Source organism: Symphalangus syndactylus, chromosome 21 (assembly GCF_028878055.3).
Source record: "Symphalangus syndactylus isolate Jambi chromosome 21, NHGRI_mSymSyn1-v2.1_pri, whole genome shotgun sequence".
Taxonomy (NCBI): Eukaryota; Metazoa; Chordata; class Mammalia; order Primates; family Hylobatidae; genus Symphalangus; species Symphalangus syndactylus.
The window spans coordinates 84,190,617-84,204,906 of record NC_072443.2 but is presented as its reverse complement, the minus strand read 5'-3'; the positions used below and the strand labels follow the sequence as shown (position 1 = coordinate 84,204,906).

The window sequence follows — 14,290 nt, the reverse complement described above, 5'->3', positions numbered from 1 at the left end:
TGCTACTGCACTCTAGCCTGGGCGACAGTGAGACTCTGCCTCGAAAAGAAAAAAATAAATAAAGAGAAGGAAATAAACATGTGCTCAAAGGGTATTATGGTAGTAGACACCTTTATTCCAGCAGCTAGTACTGCACCTGGGAAAGAGCAAATAACGATTATTTAATAAATAGATAATAAAAAAGACTGGGCCGGGCGCGGTGGCTCATGCCTGTAATCCCAGCACTTTGGGAGGCCAAGGCGAGTGGATCACTAGGTCAGGAGATCGAGACCATCCTGGCTAACAAGGCGAAACTCCTTCTCTACTAAAAAAAATACAAAAAAAAATTAGCCGGGCGTGGTAGCGGGTGCCTGTAGTCCCAGCTACTCGGGAGGCTGAGGCAGGAGAATGGCATGAACCCGGGAGGCAGAGCTTGCAGTGAGCCGAGATCGCACCACTGCACTCCAGCCTGGGCAACAAAGCGAGACTCCATCTCAAAAATAAATACATAAATAAATAATAAAAAATAAAAATAAATAATAAAACAGACTGTGGCCTCATGGAATTTCTACTGTAGTATACCATTGAAAGAGCACAGAACATTGAAGTATTCATTGCTACTTATATTTTTAAGTTTTTATTTCCACTCTACACTCGAGTGAGCAAATCAAAATACCTACTGCCAAAAAAGGCTCATAATTAATACATTTTTACTTACAATGAAGGCTATCATTAGTATATCACCGATTAATGTCAGAAAAGGAAGATCTGTCATGATATTCTGAATCGACGTTGTAAAAAGGAGAAAATATATGGATGGAAAGTATTCTGGCATGTTTCCAGTTATTAAGAACAACTCTGTTGAACAGCAGTTTGGGATGATGTGAAATGAAACAAATGATATCACTCATTGTATTCAGTGTGGTGATCAGCTGGCAACAATTATAAAAATGTGTCAGTAAGGACATAATATCAAATGTCTACAGATAGTCAAAATTGCAAATGGCATGGAAAAAACCTAAGAGGAAACCATCACACCTTTCTCTCTGTTTTGCAGTCAATGATTTTCTCATTTGTATTCTCCTATACTGTAGACTTCCCAGGACAGAGATTACCTGAGGTTCTTCCCTGGATCTCTAGACAAAGCCCGCTGTCCATTACTTAATATATGACTGTTAACTATGGAAACAAGGAAGGAAGGAAGTCACAATTTCATTCTGAAAACTAATCCACCTTCTTATCAGCCAATATGTCCTCCTTCAAGGAGCAGCACTGGAAAAACTAATGAAATAAAAGACCAGGACAAAACGTGGTATCCTTCTCCAGAATGCACAGGAAATTTCTGAATGTTACCAAGAATTAAATATATTTGATTGTTATATGGCCTCAAATGGGCCAGCACTCACTTGTGAGTGACTTATCTAATATCAACTATTTCTTTTCTTCACAACGTTGTATTTCAAAATAACTCAAACCTATAATTGGTTGCAAGACAGTACAATGAATACCTGCAATACCCTACTTCAACTGTTAAGGTTTTATCATATCTGCTTTCTCTCTTTTACACACACAGACACACATATAGGCACACACTCAGCAATATCATCATTTGCCCAATTGCTTCTTAGGGCACAATGGTTTGGGTATTCAAGAAAACAAGATGAAAAGTCATGGCATCCTGCAGACCAAAGCAAGACCTAACCCTTGTGTAAGGTATAATCAGTATCTTGAGTGAAATCATTTCCCTGGAGTGAAGCGTTCCCACTGCAATGAACGGTGAGAACTACAACTGGAAAGACAGGTAGCAAAGACCCTAGTAACTCTGTATTTTATCTAATAAGAAATGAACTGCTGAAGATTTGTGAGTGGGCTTGTAACCAAATAAAATGATTTTTCCCAATATAAATTAGAGATACTATGTCAAAGGCACAGCAGAGACAAGAGGTTGGTGGCAGGAGAATCAGGCAAGTTTAAAACACCTAGAGTATTAGCAAAAAAATATATAATATAACTCGATTTGTTCTATTCCTCTAACAAAATATAACTGAAAGGGTTTGAAAAGTCATTGGCCAACAATATTTAATATAACATACTCAAATCACATGTATTTCAATTAATTAGGTTTCTACAGGAGTAATGTGGCATTTGGACTTGGACATTAAATCAATACTGGCCTTACAGTGACTTCCCATGTTCTTCAGCCCTCCATTACAATCCACTCCCCTACCCAAAAATCAATACGAAAGCCTCATAGCAGAGAGAAAGGACAGTAATCTTTACGTGGAAATAGGAATCTAAATTACAACTGTAAATGTCTAAAGCTTGTAGTCTGGGGATTTTCCTAATGGGAATACTTGATGTGACTTTTTGTTATTCTTATGGTTGTGCTCCTGAGCACGTCGCAAGGACGGTTTAAAGGCCCGAGCACCATAAATTAGATATTCTTTGAGGAATCATGTCCTTGATATATTTTTTCATTATCTGAGAAGAATGAAACAGATTTTTTTGTTAATTAGTGCTAAGGCATGTATTTTGCATTAGCATTAAGTTTACCAAAATGGCTTTAAAAACTTGAACAGATGGCAGAATTATAATAACTTTTCCTTATGATTTAGGTTAAGAATCAAGTGTCATGAGAATTCTCCTCCTACCTAACTTTTCTATAAAGTTAATGCATTTAACAGATATGGCATGTTTGTTTTTCTCATTGAGGTGTAAACAACTCTGTCACCCCTCAGATGAGTATAATGAGATGCGGGAATACATTTCAATGCTCTCCTCCTAGGGTAAAGGGATTTTCCAGGGTTTACACATCAAACCACACAGAAACAACTCCAAACCTTCGACAATAACTGCACAGGATGGCACAGGGGTTGCAAAGACAGATGTCTTTAGGGGCCTGGCAGGTACTGAAAACGAGTAAAGTAGACTTGCTCTGAGGATAATAGGGAGTAGTGGGAACTGCAGCCAACTGGACAGAGCAAGCACGACCCGGGGCAACAAATCCAGCTTCTCACCAACTGCTTTCAGGAATGGAATGAAGGCCTTGAGTAGCTGGAATCACTTATTTTCCAAAAGCCACCCCAAATCTAACTTTTCTATGTGAAATGTCCCAATAAAAATTTCGGTGGCTATTTTATATTTTCTTAAAGAAGAAATAAAATAAAAAGAAATGAGGACTAAAGAAAACAGTCAGTGGCCTCCAGGGGGAAGCATGAGACATTAGTCTGCAACCTTAGATGGAGATCTATAACTGGTGTTCATGGACCTGGGAGGCGGAGGTTGCAGTGAGCCGAGATTGTGCCACTGCACTCCAGCCTGGGCAACAGAGCGAGACTCCATCTCAAAAAACAAAATAAAAACAAAAAACAAACGAACAACAAAAAAACTGGTGTTTATGGTTAGTGCTATGGCTTATTTCATGCCCTGTCCTTGAGGGGGATCTCAGCCCCTAAGTGAAACACTTGAAATTAGTAAACTGGGTCTGCTTTCCAGCCTGATTTTCGAAAATGTATTATGGTGAAACCTGGAAACCTGCATGAATTCTAATGTGGCCCACCTTTATACCTATGTGACATGATCTCGAGCTCTGTAACCTCCATTGATCTTACCAGTGCTCAGCTAGCTCTCATTTTATTTGTCTTCTTGACTCTCCCTTAAATTCCCCATCGTGCCTATTCCCAATTTATGCCTGTTGAAAGTCATTAGTAACTGAAATAAGCAAAGTTTAAGAACTGGTGCCTCCTCCTGGTCTCCATATGCTTTAATTTCATTGCAGCATTGGATATCTCATCTTCCCATGTCTCTTATCATCAACCTCAAGCTCCCCAAATTTTCCTGCTCTCACTAAATTTACCCATTTTTCTCAAGCCTTTTAAGATTTCTCACAATCCAGAACTGTAAGCAATAAGTATTTGTTGTTTCTAAATCACCCAGGCTAAGGTGTTTTGTTATAGAAGCAGGAACTGACTGAGGCGAAATGTTATCTTGCTTAATTTAGAAGACAGACCCTATTGTTATGCCATTTTGTAGATGAGCTAACTGAGGCTAAGAGAGGACAGGTAACTTGCCTGAGGTTATACAAATGGGCAGATGCGGAATCCAAATACCAGTCAAGCATTAGCCACCAGGCTCTGCTTTCTCATCTCCCACTTCTAATCAATTGATAACTTTGGTAGATCCCACCTTGGTTTAGTACCTTGCGTCCACCCCTCTCTGTGCCATCCCAGCACCATTATAATTCTAATCATACCTTTCAGTACCATTGGTCAGGTGCAATAGTCTCCTAATCTCCTTAATATCTCTAGTTTCTTTCTCTTCAATCCAAATTTCCACACTCTACGATCTTACTAATATTCAGCTCCCAACATGTTCTTCAGAAAGAGAAAAATGTGTAGAATCTACGCAACGTCTAGGTCTGTTCAGTGTCTTTAAGGTATTTTACAACTCTGTTATGTTACAGGTAACTAATAGTAATGCAAAATATTAAGACATGCAAATTATTTCCTGTTTGATAGAGGTTTACTTTGACCTCCTTCCTTCCTGCCACCTGGAGGAAGAAAATAGCTTTGCCTCCATTTTCACATGCATTTCAATATTCCTGTTTTATAAACACGCCTGTTGTTTGGATTATCTTTTAAACCAGTTATATCATCTGCAGCTTCCCTTGTGAATTAAAATCTTTAACACAGGTTCATTTCTGTATCTGTCTGAGAGTCATGACTTAACCTATTGCTGAAAACATGGTTTTCTTCTAACATGTTTAGCTCCCAACAGTTTCTTGCTCTAAAACCTTCAATGGACACCAGTTGCCAAATGAATTAAATCCAGAAATGTTACTCTGGAACTCAAAACTAAGAGCATCACCTACTCTGTCAGTCATATATTACACTGCTTGTCCATTCACATCCTGCATGGACAATAAAAGAAACTCCGTGTGTGCCACACATTTCACTCTCCCCGTTTTCTTCCTCTGCTGATGCTACTCCTTCACCCTGGATTGTGGCTTTTCATAGACTGTTCAACATAATAGCTGCTGTGGATGCCCTAACCCATGCTTCTCAAACTTTCCAAAGTAGTAACACGGCATAGGGATTAACATTTGCTTCACTAAAGTGGGGGACCAGGAGGAGGACAAGGAAGGTGGGGGTAAAGTAGACTGCTCCAAGCAGAAATTTCTTTGATGTCTCATGCTTTATCTTAAAAATATATGCAGATTAAAAAGGAACGAGATCATGTCCTCTGCAGTGATATGGATGAAACTAGAGGTCATCATCCTTAGCAAACTAACTCAGGAACAGAAAACTGAATACCACATGTTCTCACTTATAAGTGGGAGCTGAACGATGAAAACACATAGACACACGGCGGGAACAAAACAAACTGAGGCCTGCCGGAGGTCAGCGGGGAGGAGAGAGAACATCAGGAAGAAGAGCTAATGGATGCTGGGCTTAATACCTGGGTAATGGATTGATCTGTGCAGAAAACCACCATGGCACATGTTTACCTATGTAACAAACCTGCAATCCTGCACATGTGCCCCTGAACTTAGAAGTTGGAAATTAAATACACACACACACACACACACACACACACACACACACACAGACACACACATCTCTGCAGATTTTGTACACACTCCGTCATATATCAGCAGGGGCTTTTGTGAAAAATAGAACTGCCACCTCCAAATATTACAATAAAATTTCCCTTCCAGGCAGATGACTAGTCTGTGGCATTGTACATCCCACGAAACACTCTGTGACAATGTTCAACTTTACCTGAGCCCTGTGCTCCCAGAAAATCGGAATTAAGAAATCCTCAATCTTTTCTGTAACATCCCACCTCCATGCTTCCTCAGGATTCCCTTGTTTACCAGCCTCTCTAAAAGTCCAGGTGTACTTCCTCTTCTTCAAGATGTTCTACTGTAATTAATGCTCTCCCTGTAGCAGTATCCTAAATAAAATCACCTCCTTAACTGTCCAGTGCATTGTATCTTTGACACATGGCATCCCTTCTTTGAAAAGCCCATGATTTTATGTGGTGCTTCTTAAGATTATTACTTCAAAATATTAAATTGTGATAGCAGTATAGGGGAAAAATATATTTTCCTCACTCATCACTAAGTTCATGGCTGAGGCACCTATAACAAAAGGTAGATCAAGAAGGGAAAAGCATATAAATCTATTCAATGAATTTTATGTGGCATGAGAGCCTTCGTAGGAAAATGAATACCCTCAAAATAGGGAAGCCTGTGTCTTTTTCTATGTTGGTTTGACGGAAAAGTAGATAGTAATGAAAAAGTATTATTGGATTAAAAAGTAGGATCTAATGGTAATAAGCCGGGAGGGACTTTGGAAGTCCTGCTTGCTAAATCTTCTTTGTGTCCCTGTATCTCCAGAGGTAAGGATGTTCCCTTTCTCCAGATCTATGGAGGGTACCTCTTGAATGAGGGTCTTATGAGAAGGGGAAGGGGAAGGTAAGAGAGATCCTCCTGCTTCTGCTATGTTCTCAAATATCAAGATGCCATACTTTGAAGTCATGTGTCCTGAACCCTATTCAGTTAAAAAAAAAAAAAAAAAATCCAACCTTGAAGTGGTTCTGAAAGACTTTTTTCACCTGTCCCCATTTAAAATGACTACCAAAGTTATACCCATCAAAACTACATAGGAATCCCTGCAGCAGGCCAGGAATTGCTGAGGTAGAGAAATAGGAAGAAGTGGGCAGAGACCTTTCTTATCACCCTTAAAATATCTGAAAACTAAAACTACTGGAAATAGACACTAGTTTTCATTCAATCTTTCTTTCAACAAATGTTGCTCAGACATAGCAGATGAGAGGCTGGGTACTGGCTATACAATCTGTTCGGGGGAAAGCTATGGAATCTTAATTAAAACTCTGAAATCCAAACCAGAGATAAGATGAAAAGGAAGAAGATGAGTATGGGTGTGAAGAGACTTTCAAGGCTGGAAGGCTACAAAACATCAAAACATTCTGAGCACAGGATGGGAAGACCTTAAGTTATGGCAACTGTAAATAATAAGTTTGTTTTAAGGGAGTTATATTTGTTTTAAGGGAGTATCTTAAAATATGCAGGAACTAAGCTTAGTAATTTACATTCATTACCTTGCTAAATCCTTACAGTAACTCCAGGAGCTAAGTACTATTATTATCCCCACTTAACATAAAAAGCAACACAGCCTCAGAGAGGTTAACTTGCCCAGGGACTTGTAGACAGTAGGTAGCTAGGCCGCCCAACTCAAAATCACGTTTCAATAATGCACCCCAAGTGCTGTTACCATGGGTTTTCTAGAAAGAGTATCCAATATAAATTGGAATCCAGAGTGAGGTGGAGAAAGAGTAAAGAGTGGGTCAGATTTCCTATGCCAACTCAGGGAGTGTGAACTTCACCCTGGCAATGGGAAGACAAGGAAATAATTCAAGGGGGGCAAAGCAAGAGGCTGGGACCTAGCAATGGATACCCCTGTACCACTGGGCCCCTTCCAAAGCATGAAAATGAGTGAGAATAGGGTAGAATACAACCATAAGCTCAAGTTCCTCAATAACCACAAAGTCAGAAAGGATTTGCTTTAAGGCAATATTTAAATGCCAGTGAACACTCAAGTCTGAATTCTGTGCATCTAACCACTACAAGTTAGAAAAGAAAAAAATATTAGTGTTCTTAGGGAAGATCTATCAAAAACATCCTCCCAGTTCTAAGGGTCTTTGACGGTGTGGGAGGTTGGTTCACACTTCAGGGTGTGCCAATTAAGTATGATGACTGCAGCAAACTAGTGAGTAACACAGCTAGATATTTTAAAGCCTCAGTTACTGGATTACTGCCACTGCAGGAAACTTCACTCTCCACTAAATTAAAAAAAAAAGAAAAAAAACGGTGTCAGGAGAAACAAACTGTAAAATACGGAACTTAATTTTCTTCCCGCAAGGTGTAAGCATCAAAACTTGGTGTATTCACTATTATTTAGAAGTTTGAAAACTTTTAACAAAACAATAGAACACAAAAGTGAAAACAAAATGTTTGTTGGGGCTTTAGACTCAACACAAAGTTTTTGCAAATAAATGCCTCTATAACCCTAATGAATTCTAATAAAATATATTATGCTATTTTTTTCTTGTATCTGTCAGAGGTGTTTGAATAAGAGCAACTCTATCTTGAATAGGGGCTGGGTAAAATAAGGCTGAGACCTACTGGGCTGTACTTCCAGAAGGTTAGGCATTCGAAGTCACAGATGAGATAGAGGTTGACACAAGGTGCAAATCACCTGATAAAACAGGATGCGATGCGTAAAGACGCTGGCCAAAACCCATCGAAACCAAGATGGTGATAAAAGTGACCTCTGGTTGTCCTCACTGCTCATTATATGATAATTACAATGCATCAGTGTGCTGAAACACACTCCTACCAGCACCATGACAGTTTACAAATGCCATTGCAAAGTCCGGAAGTTACACTATATGGTCTAAAAAGAGGAGGAACCCAACCCTCAGCTCTGGGAATTGCCTACTCCGTTCCCAGGAAATTCATGAATAATCCACCCCTTGTTCAGCATATAATCAAGAAATAATTATAAGTATTTTCAGTCGAGCAGCCCAAACTGCTTTCCAAAAACTTGCTTTCACTTTACTTTTTGGAATAAAAAAGTACTTATTCCTTTACTTTCCCAATAAAATTGCTTTCACTTTAGTCTTTGGACTCACCCTGAATTCTTCCTTGCATGAGGTCCAAGAACCCTTTCTTAGGGTCTGGATTGGGACCCTTCCCAGTAACATATCCATGACAGGTGAGAAAAGAAAAAAAGACATATATATCATATTACATCCTGCCTAAGATGGTACCAATCGCAAGGAACATATTAATTTCAGAGATGGTGAGTATTAGAATCAACAAAATACAATATAATTATCACATTCATGAGTCCTGTTGATAAATTTATTTTACTGTCTAAAATTCAGGAGTTTATGGTAAGGGAGTCTATTTGTAAGAGACCCTGTTGATTTTCACAAGTCAAGAAAGAATAAACTTCAAAACATACTAAAAAGAAACCAGCCTGATGTCAGATCCTCTTCAGCATAAAAACTATCCTCATAGTAAATTAAATTGAGGAAATATTTAATGGATAAGCTTGACTTTGTACACGTGCCTTCCTGACCAATAGGTATGTTACTGATGAGGTTCAGGACACCCCACTTTGGCATTGGAGGAAAGGCAGAAGCAAGAAGGTCTCTTGGACCTTCTTCCTGCCCATCTCCTCTGAAGCAGACTATACAATAATTCTCTGACCTCTGCAGTACATCATAAGACTCCCATTTCAGAGGTTCTCTCACTGTACCTGGAAAAAAGGAACATCTCTGTCTCTCTGAAAACACAGGGACACAGAAGAATCTGAACAAACAGGCCTTCCCAAGTCAGCCCAGTTTATTACCATTAGATCATAACCTTTTATCTTCCTATCATATTTCTCCCCTACCATCTACTTTATCAAACTGAACATTAAAACATGTAGATTTCCCTATGTCTTTGGGTCTTCATTTTGGAATGCTCCTGTGTCACATAAAACTTATGCTAAATAAACTTGTATGTTTTTCTCCGGTTAATCTGTCTTTTGTCATAGTGTCTCAGTCATGAGTCTAGTGACAGATGAAAAATCTTTTGTCCACTACAGCATCTATGAAGATCCAAAGCATGTCAAAGTATAATTTTTAAAAAGTTACAAACATTGCTTTTAGATAAATATAAAGCAAACATACCAAAATGAATTTCTTAATGAGGGAACCAGTAGCATGGTGTATTCATACAAAGAGAATTAAAGAATATAAGTACAAATAGGCCCTGACAATGTCAAACTTTACCTGAGCCCTGTGCTTGCAGAAAAGTGGTGGTTAACAACCACCCCTACAAACCTTTTGAAAACTGAAGGCAAAACATCCCCACCCTTTTTGGTTCTGGGAAGTGGCTGCTGAAGAGAACTACTCTTCCCCAAATGACTTAGATATGACTATTCTTACTCTATCATAATTTTCACAAAATGTGCAGACCACCCCTTTTGTTTACCTGTAACAAGGCCAGAAAGAGACCCAACCCTTTTTACCTCTAGCCAATTTCCCACTCTTTGGCTCAGGATTGATTAGCTAAGATTAGAACTCTTTTTACCCCTAAAACTGCTAGATGCTGAAATCAACATTTCCTGTTCAGCTAACTGACCGAAATTCCCTGACAGCAAAACAATCCCAGCTGTGAATCTCTTACCTAAAGAGTTAACCACATAAACTCTTTATGTGGTTAGGTACTTTATATGACTTAGTACATATAAAGTACAAAGAAAAAAAGAGAAAAAAATGACTTGGATTTGAAGAACGAAGAACTTTAGTTCTTTGAAAGGCACAGTTTAGGAAATAAAAAGCCAAGTCACAGACTAGAAGAACATATTTTTAATGCAAATACTTAATAAATGACTTATATCTAGAATAAAAAATAATATCTCAATAAGATAGTCAACCCAATTAAAAATGAGCAAAGTACCAAAAATGACATTGTACAAAAGACGACATAATTACAGGAAAAAAATGCTTATCATTAGTCATTAGGGAAAGGCAAATTAAAACCCAGATGAGATACTGCTACACAGCTAAATAGAATGGCTAAAATAAAAAAGACTGACAATATCAAGTGTTGACAAGGATTGGCAGCAATTAAGAACTTCCAAATGTTGATGGCAGAGTGAAAACTGATATAACCATTTTAGAATACCACTGGCAATTCCTTGTAAATTTGACTTTAAATATAGCATGTGACTCAGTAATTCCACTTTTAGGTATGTATCCAAGAAAAATGCAAACATATTCTCCAAAAGACTCATCTATGAAAAATTATACCTTTCTTCATAATAGCCATAAAGTAGACACAACCTAAATGTCCACTATCAGATGACTTAACAAACTGTAGTATAATCACACAACACTACTACTCAGCAATGAAAAGGAATGAACTGTTGATACATGCAGTAACAAGAAGAAGAAAAGGCCCCAGGCACAAAAAGATACATGCTATATTATCCCATTTATACAAAATACTTAAAAAGCCAAACCTAATCTATAGCATCACAAAGCAGATAAGTGGATGCCTGAGGCCAGGGGTGGTAGGGAGGAGGCAGAATGCAAAACTGTGTGAAGAAACTTATTGATTTGATGACAGTATTTATACAGCAATCCACGGTGTAGGTAAATTTTATGTGTGTTGCTGTATATAAATGATATCAAAAAATTAAAACTGGCCGGGCACGGTGGCTCACGCTTGTAATCCCAGCACTTTGGGAGGCCGAGGCGGGAGGATCACGAGGTCAGGAGATCGAGACCACGGTGAAACCCCGTCTCTACCAAAAATACAAAAAAAAAAATTAGCCGGGCGTGGTGGTGGGCGCCTGTAGTCCCAGCTACTCGGAGAGGCTGAGGCAGGAGAATGGCGTGAACCCGGGAGGCGGAGCTTGCAGTGAGCCGAGATCGCGCCACTGCACTCCAGCCTGGGTGACAGAGCAAGACTCCGTCTCAAAAAAAAAAAAAAAAAAAAAAAAAAAAAATTAAAACTAAAGAAATAAAGTCTTTAGCTTAAATGCATCTTTCAACAAGTTCTTCATTTGCAATCTAGCTTATCACACTAGAATAATTGGCAGTCTCCTAGGAAACTGGTCTGGAGAGAGGGAGTGTTTTTTTTGTTGTTGTTTTTTTAATGAAGAGATTTTAGATTTATGTTGGGAATTTTACCAATCATCTTAAAATTATTTTTCCTTTGAATCTATCTGATCTGTTGAAATTAAACTTGTTATGTCCTGAGGTGGTTGGCTAAGGGTACCATCAACAAAGTATGTGGCGTCAGCTTCCAGTGTATTCCCCAAAGTGGGGGAGAAAAACATTAGAGATGGATCCAAAGAGAAAGCCTTTCACCAAAATCTCCATTCAGCCTTGCTTTTCATTACTTAAATTCTAGAAGAAAATGTTCTCTGACGACTACGCTGTGTGTAGGAGTAGCCTGATGAACAAACATTATACTTCTCAAGTATAGACATGATAAAGCAGCAAAGTCAAAACCATGGATAGATTCAAGTCATAAAAGGATTTTGAATACATTTAGCCATGCAGTCACTGATAAAGCCTTCCTACCAATAGTTCAGCCCATATTACATATAGTAAGACCAGTAGCTAGAAAAGCTAAAGCTTAAAAAGAAAAAATTATCACAGCGGAAGATTATCATAAGAGATACTCAATTTAAGAAAAGACTTGAAAACCTCTTCTGTACACACAGCACTTTATCACTATAAGATACAGGTTATATTATCCTATTTAATCCTAATAACACTAACAATAAATATATTAAGAGAGTTACCATAAAAGCACAATAGAGCAAACAGTGCATGTAGAGCATTTAGAAGTCCTTCGAAAGTCTCTATTAGGAATGGCTTCAAAACCCAGGGAATTGAATGTGGACTCTCCTTTTCTCCTTTATTTCAGTGGTTCTCAAATGTTCAAGTACATATCTATACATCAAAACCATGTACACATTAATGAGCCACTTAAGGAAGGAATTTTTAAGGAAATTTTGATGAAATGCGACTTTCACCTCACTGTTTCTCAATCTTTTTTTCATCATCATCCCTGCAAGGAGCCTTTTCTAACTGCCCCCCTGAAATTTTAATACCACAGATTTTCTTTACATCTTCATATGTATTGTCTCTATGTCTGCACTTTACACATATAAAGAATAAGACGTTTTATTGCTCCCAAGAATTAATTTTCACCAGCTTGGGGGTGATATCACTCCCACTGAGAATGCATGACCTAACCTGGACCTCCAGCTTAATGTGAACCTCTCCTGTTTATCTTCCATGGCTTCTTTCAATGAAAAGTCTACATCCCAGAGCCTTCTTGGTTGAAGCATTATCTATTAAAGTTTGTTTTCTTTATACCAAGTTTTTCCAAACATTTCTGCTGAAGTACACAATGATAGTGGAGAAGGAACATACATGCTGGAAATGAAAAACATATATAGACATATTTAGCACAGCAGGAAATGTATTTGAGCTCTGATATCTTAAAACATTAAGCAGGCCAGGTGCGGTGGCTCACGCTTGTAATCCCAGCACTTTGGGAGGCCGAGGCAGGTGGATCACGAGGTCAGGAGATCAAGACCATGGTGAAACCCCGTCTCTACTAAAAATACAAAAAAATTAGCCGGGCGTGTTGGCGGGCACCTGTGGTCCCAGCTACTCGGAGAGGCTGAGGCAGGAGAATGGCGTGAACCTGGGAGGCGGAGCTTGCAGTGAGCCGAGATTGCGCCACTGCACTCCGGCCTGGGTGACAGAGCAAGACTCCGTCTCAAAAAAAAAAAAAAAAAAAAAAAAAAATTAAGTGAACAGAGAAAGAGTAGTCTTTTTAACAGATGGTCCTTAGACAAGTGGATATCTACACACAAAAGAGTGAAAGGCTCCTACTTCATAGCATATATAAAAATTAACTCAAAATAAATCAAAGACCTAAGAGTTTAAAGTATAAAACTTAGAAGAAAACATACACGTAAACCTTCATGAGCATGGATTAGACAGGGGTCTCTCAGCTATGTCACCAAAAGCACAAGCAACAATAGCCACAACAAAGAAAAAAATATATAAATTAGACTTCATCAAAATGTAAAAGTTTGTATTTTGAAGGACATCATTAATAAAGTGAGAAGACAATCAAAGAGGAATGGGAGGAAATATATGCAAATCATATATCTGAGAAGGGACTTGTATCTAGAATATATAAAGAACTTTTTCAACTCAATAATAAATAGATGATTCAAATTTTTTAAATGGGTAAAGGTTCTAAATAGACATTTCCCCAAACAAGATACACAAATGGCCAATGTGCAAATGAAAAGATACTCAGCATTAACAGCCTTCAGAGAAATGGTGATCTAAACACCATGAGTCACCATTTGGCACCCACAAGGTCACCTATAACTAAAAACACAATTAATAATGATGGGGAAAAATCAGAACCCTTACATCCTGCAAGTGATCATGTAAAATGATGCATCTAATTTATTATATACATAAAGATCGCATACATAAAGGTATACATATTACCCAGCAATTCCACTCCTAGTTATACACCCAAGAGAAATGAAAACACATGTCACACAAAAGTTGTATATGAATGTTTATAACAGCATCATCCATAAAAGCCTAAAAGTGGAAACACTGCAAATTTCCACCGACTGATGAAAAGACAAATAATGTGGTGCACGCACACAATGTA

At 38.3% G+C, this 14,290-nt stretch overlaps 1 protein-coding gene across 4 annotated transcripts in view; it reads right to left on the bottom strand.

Moving 5' to 3' along the window:
• The window catches only part of FHIT (fragile histidine triad diadenosine triphosphatase), a 1,518,095-nt gene that overhangs the window by 503,037 nt on the left and 1,000,768 nt on the right, over window positions 1-14,290 (bottom strand). The window lies entirely within an intron of this gene.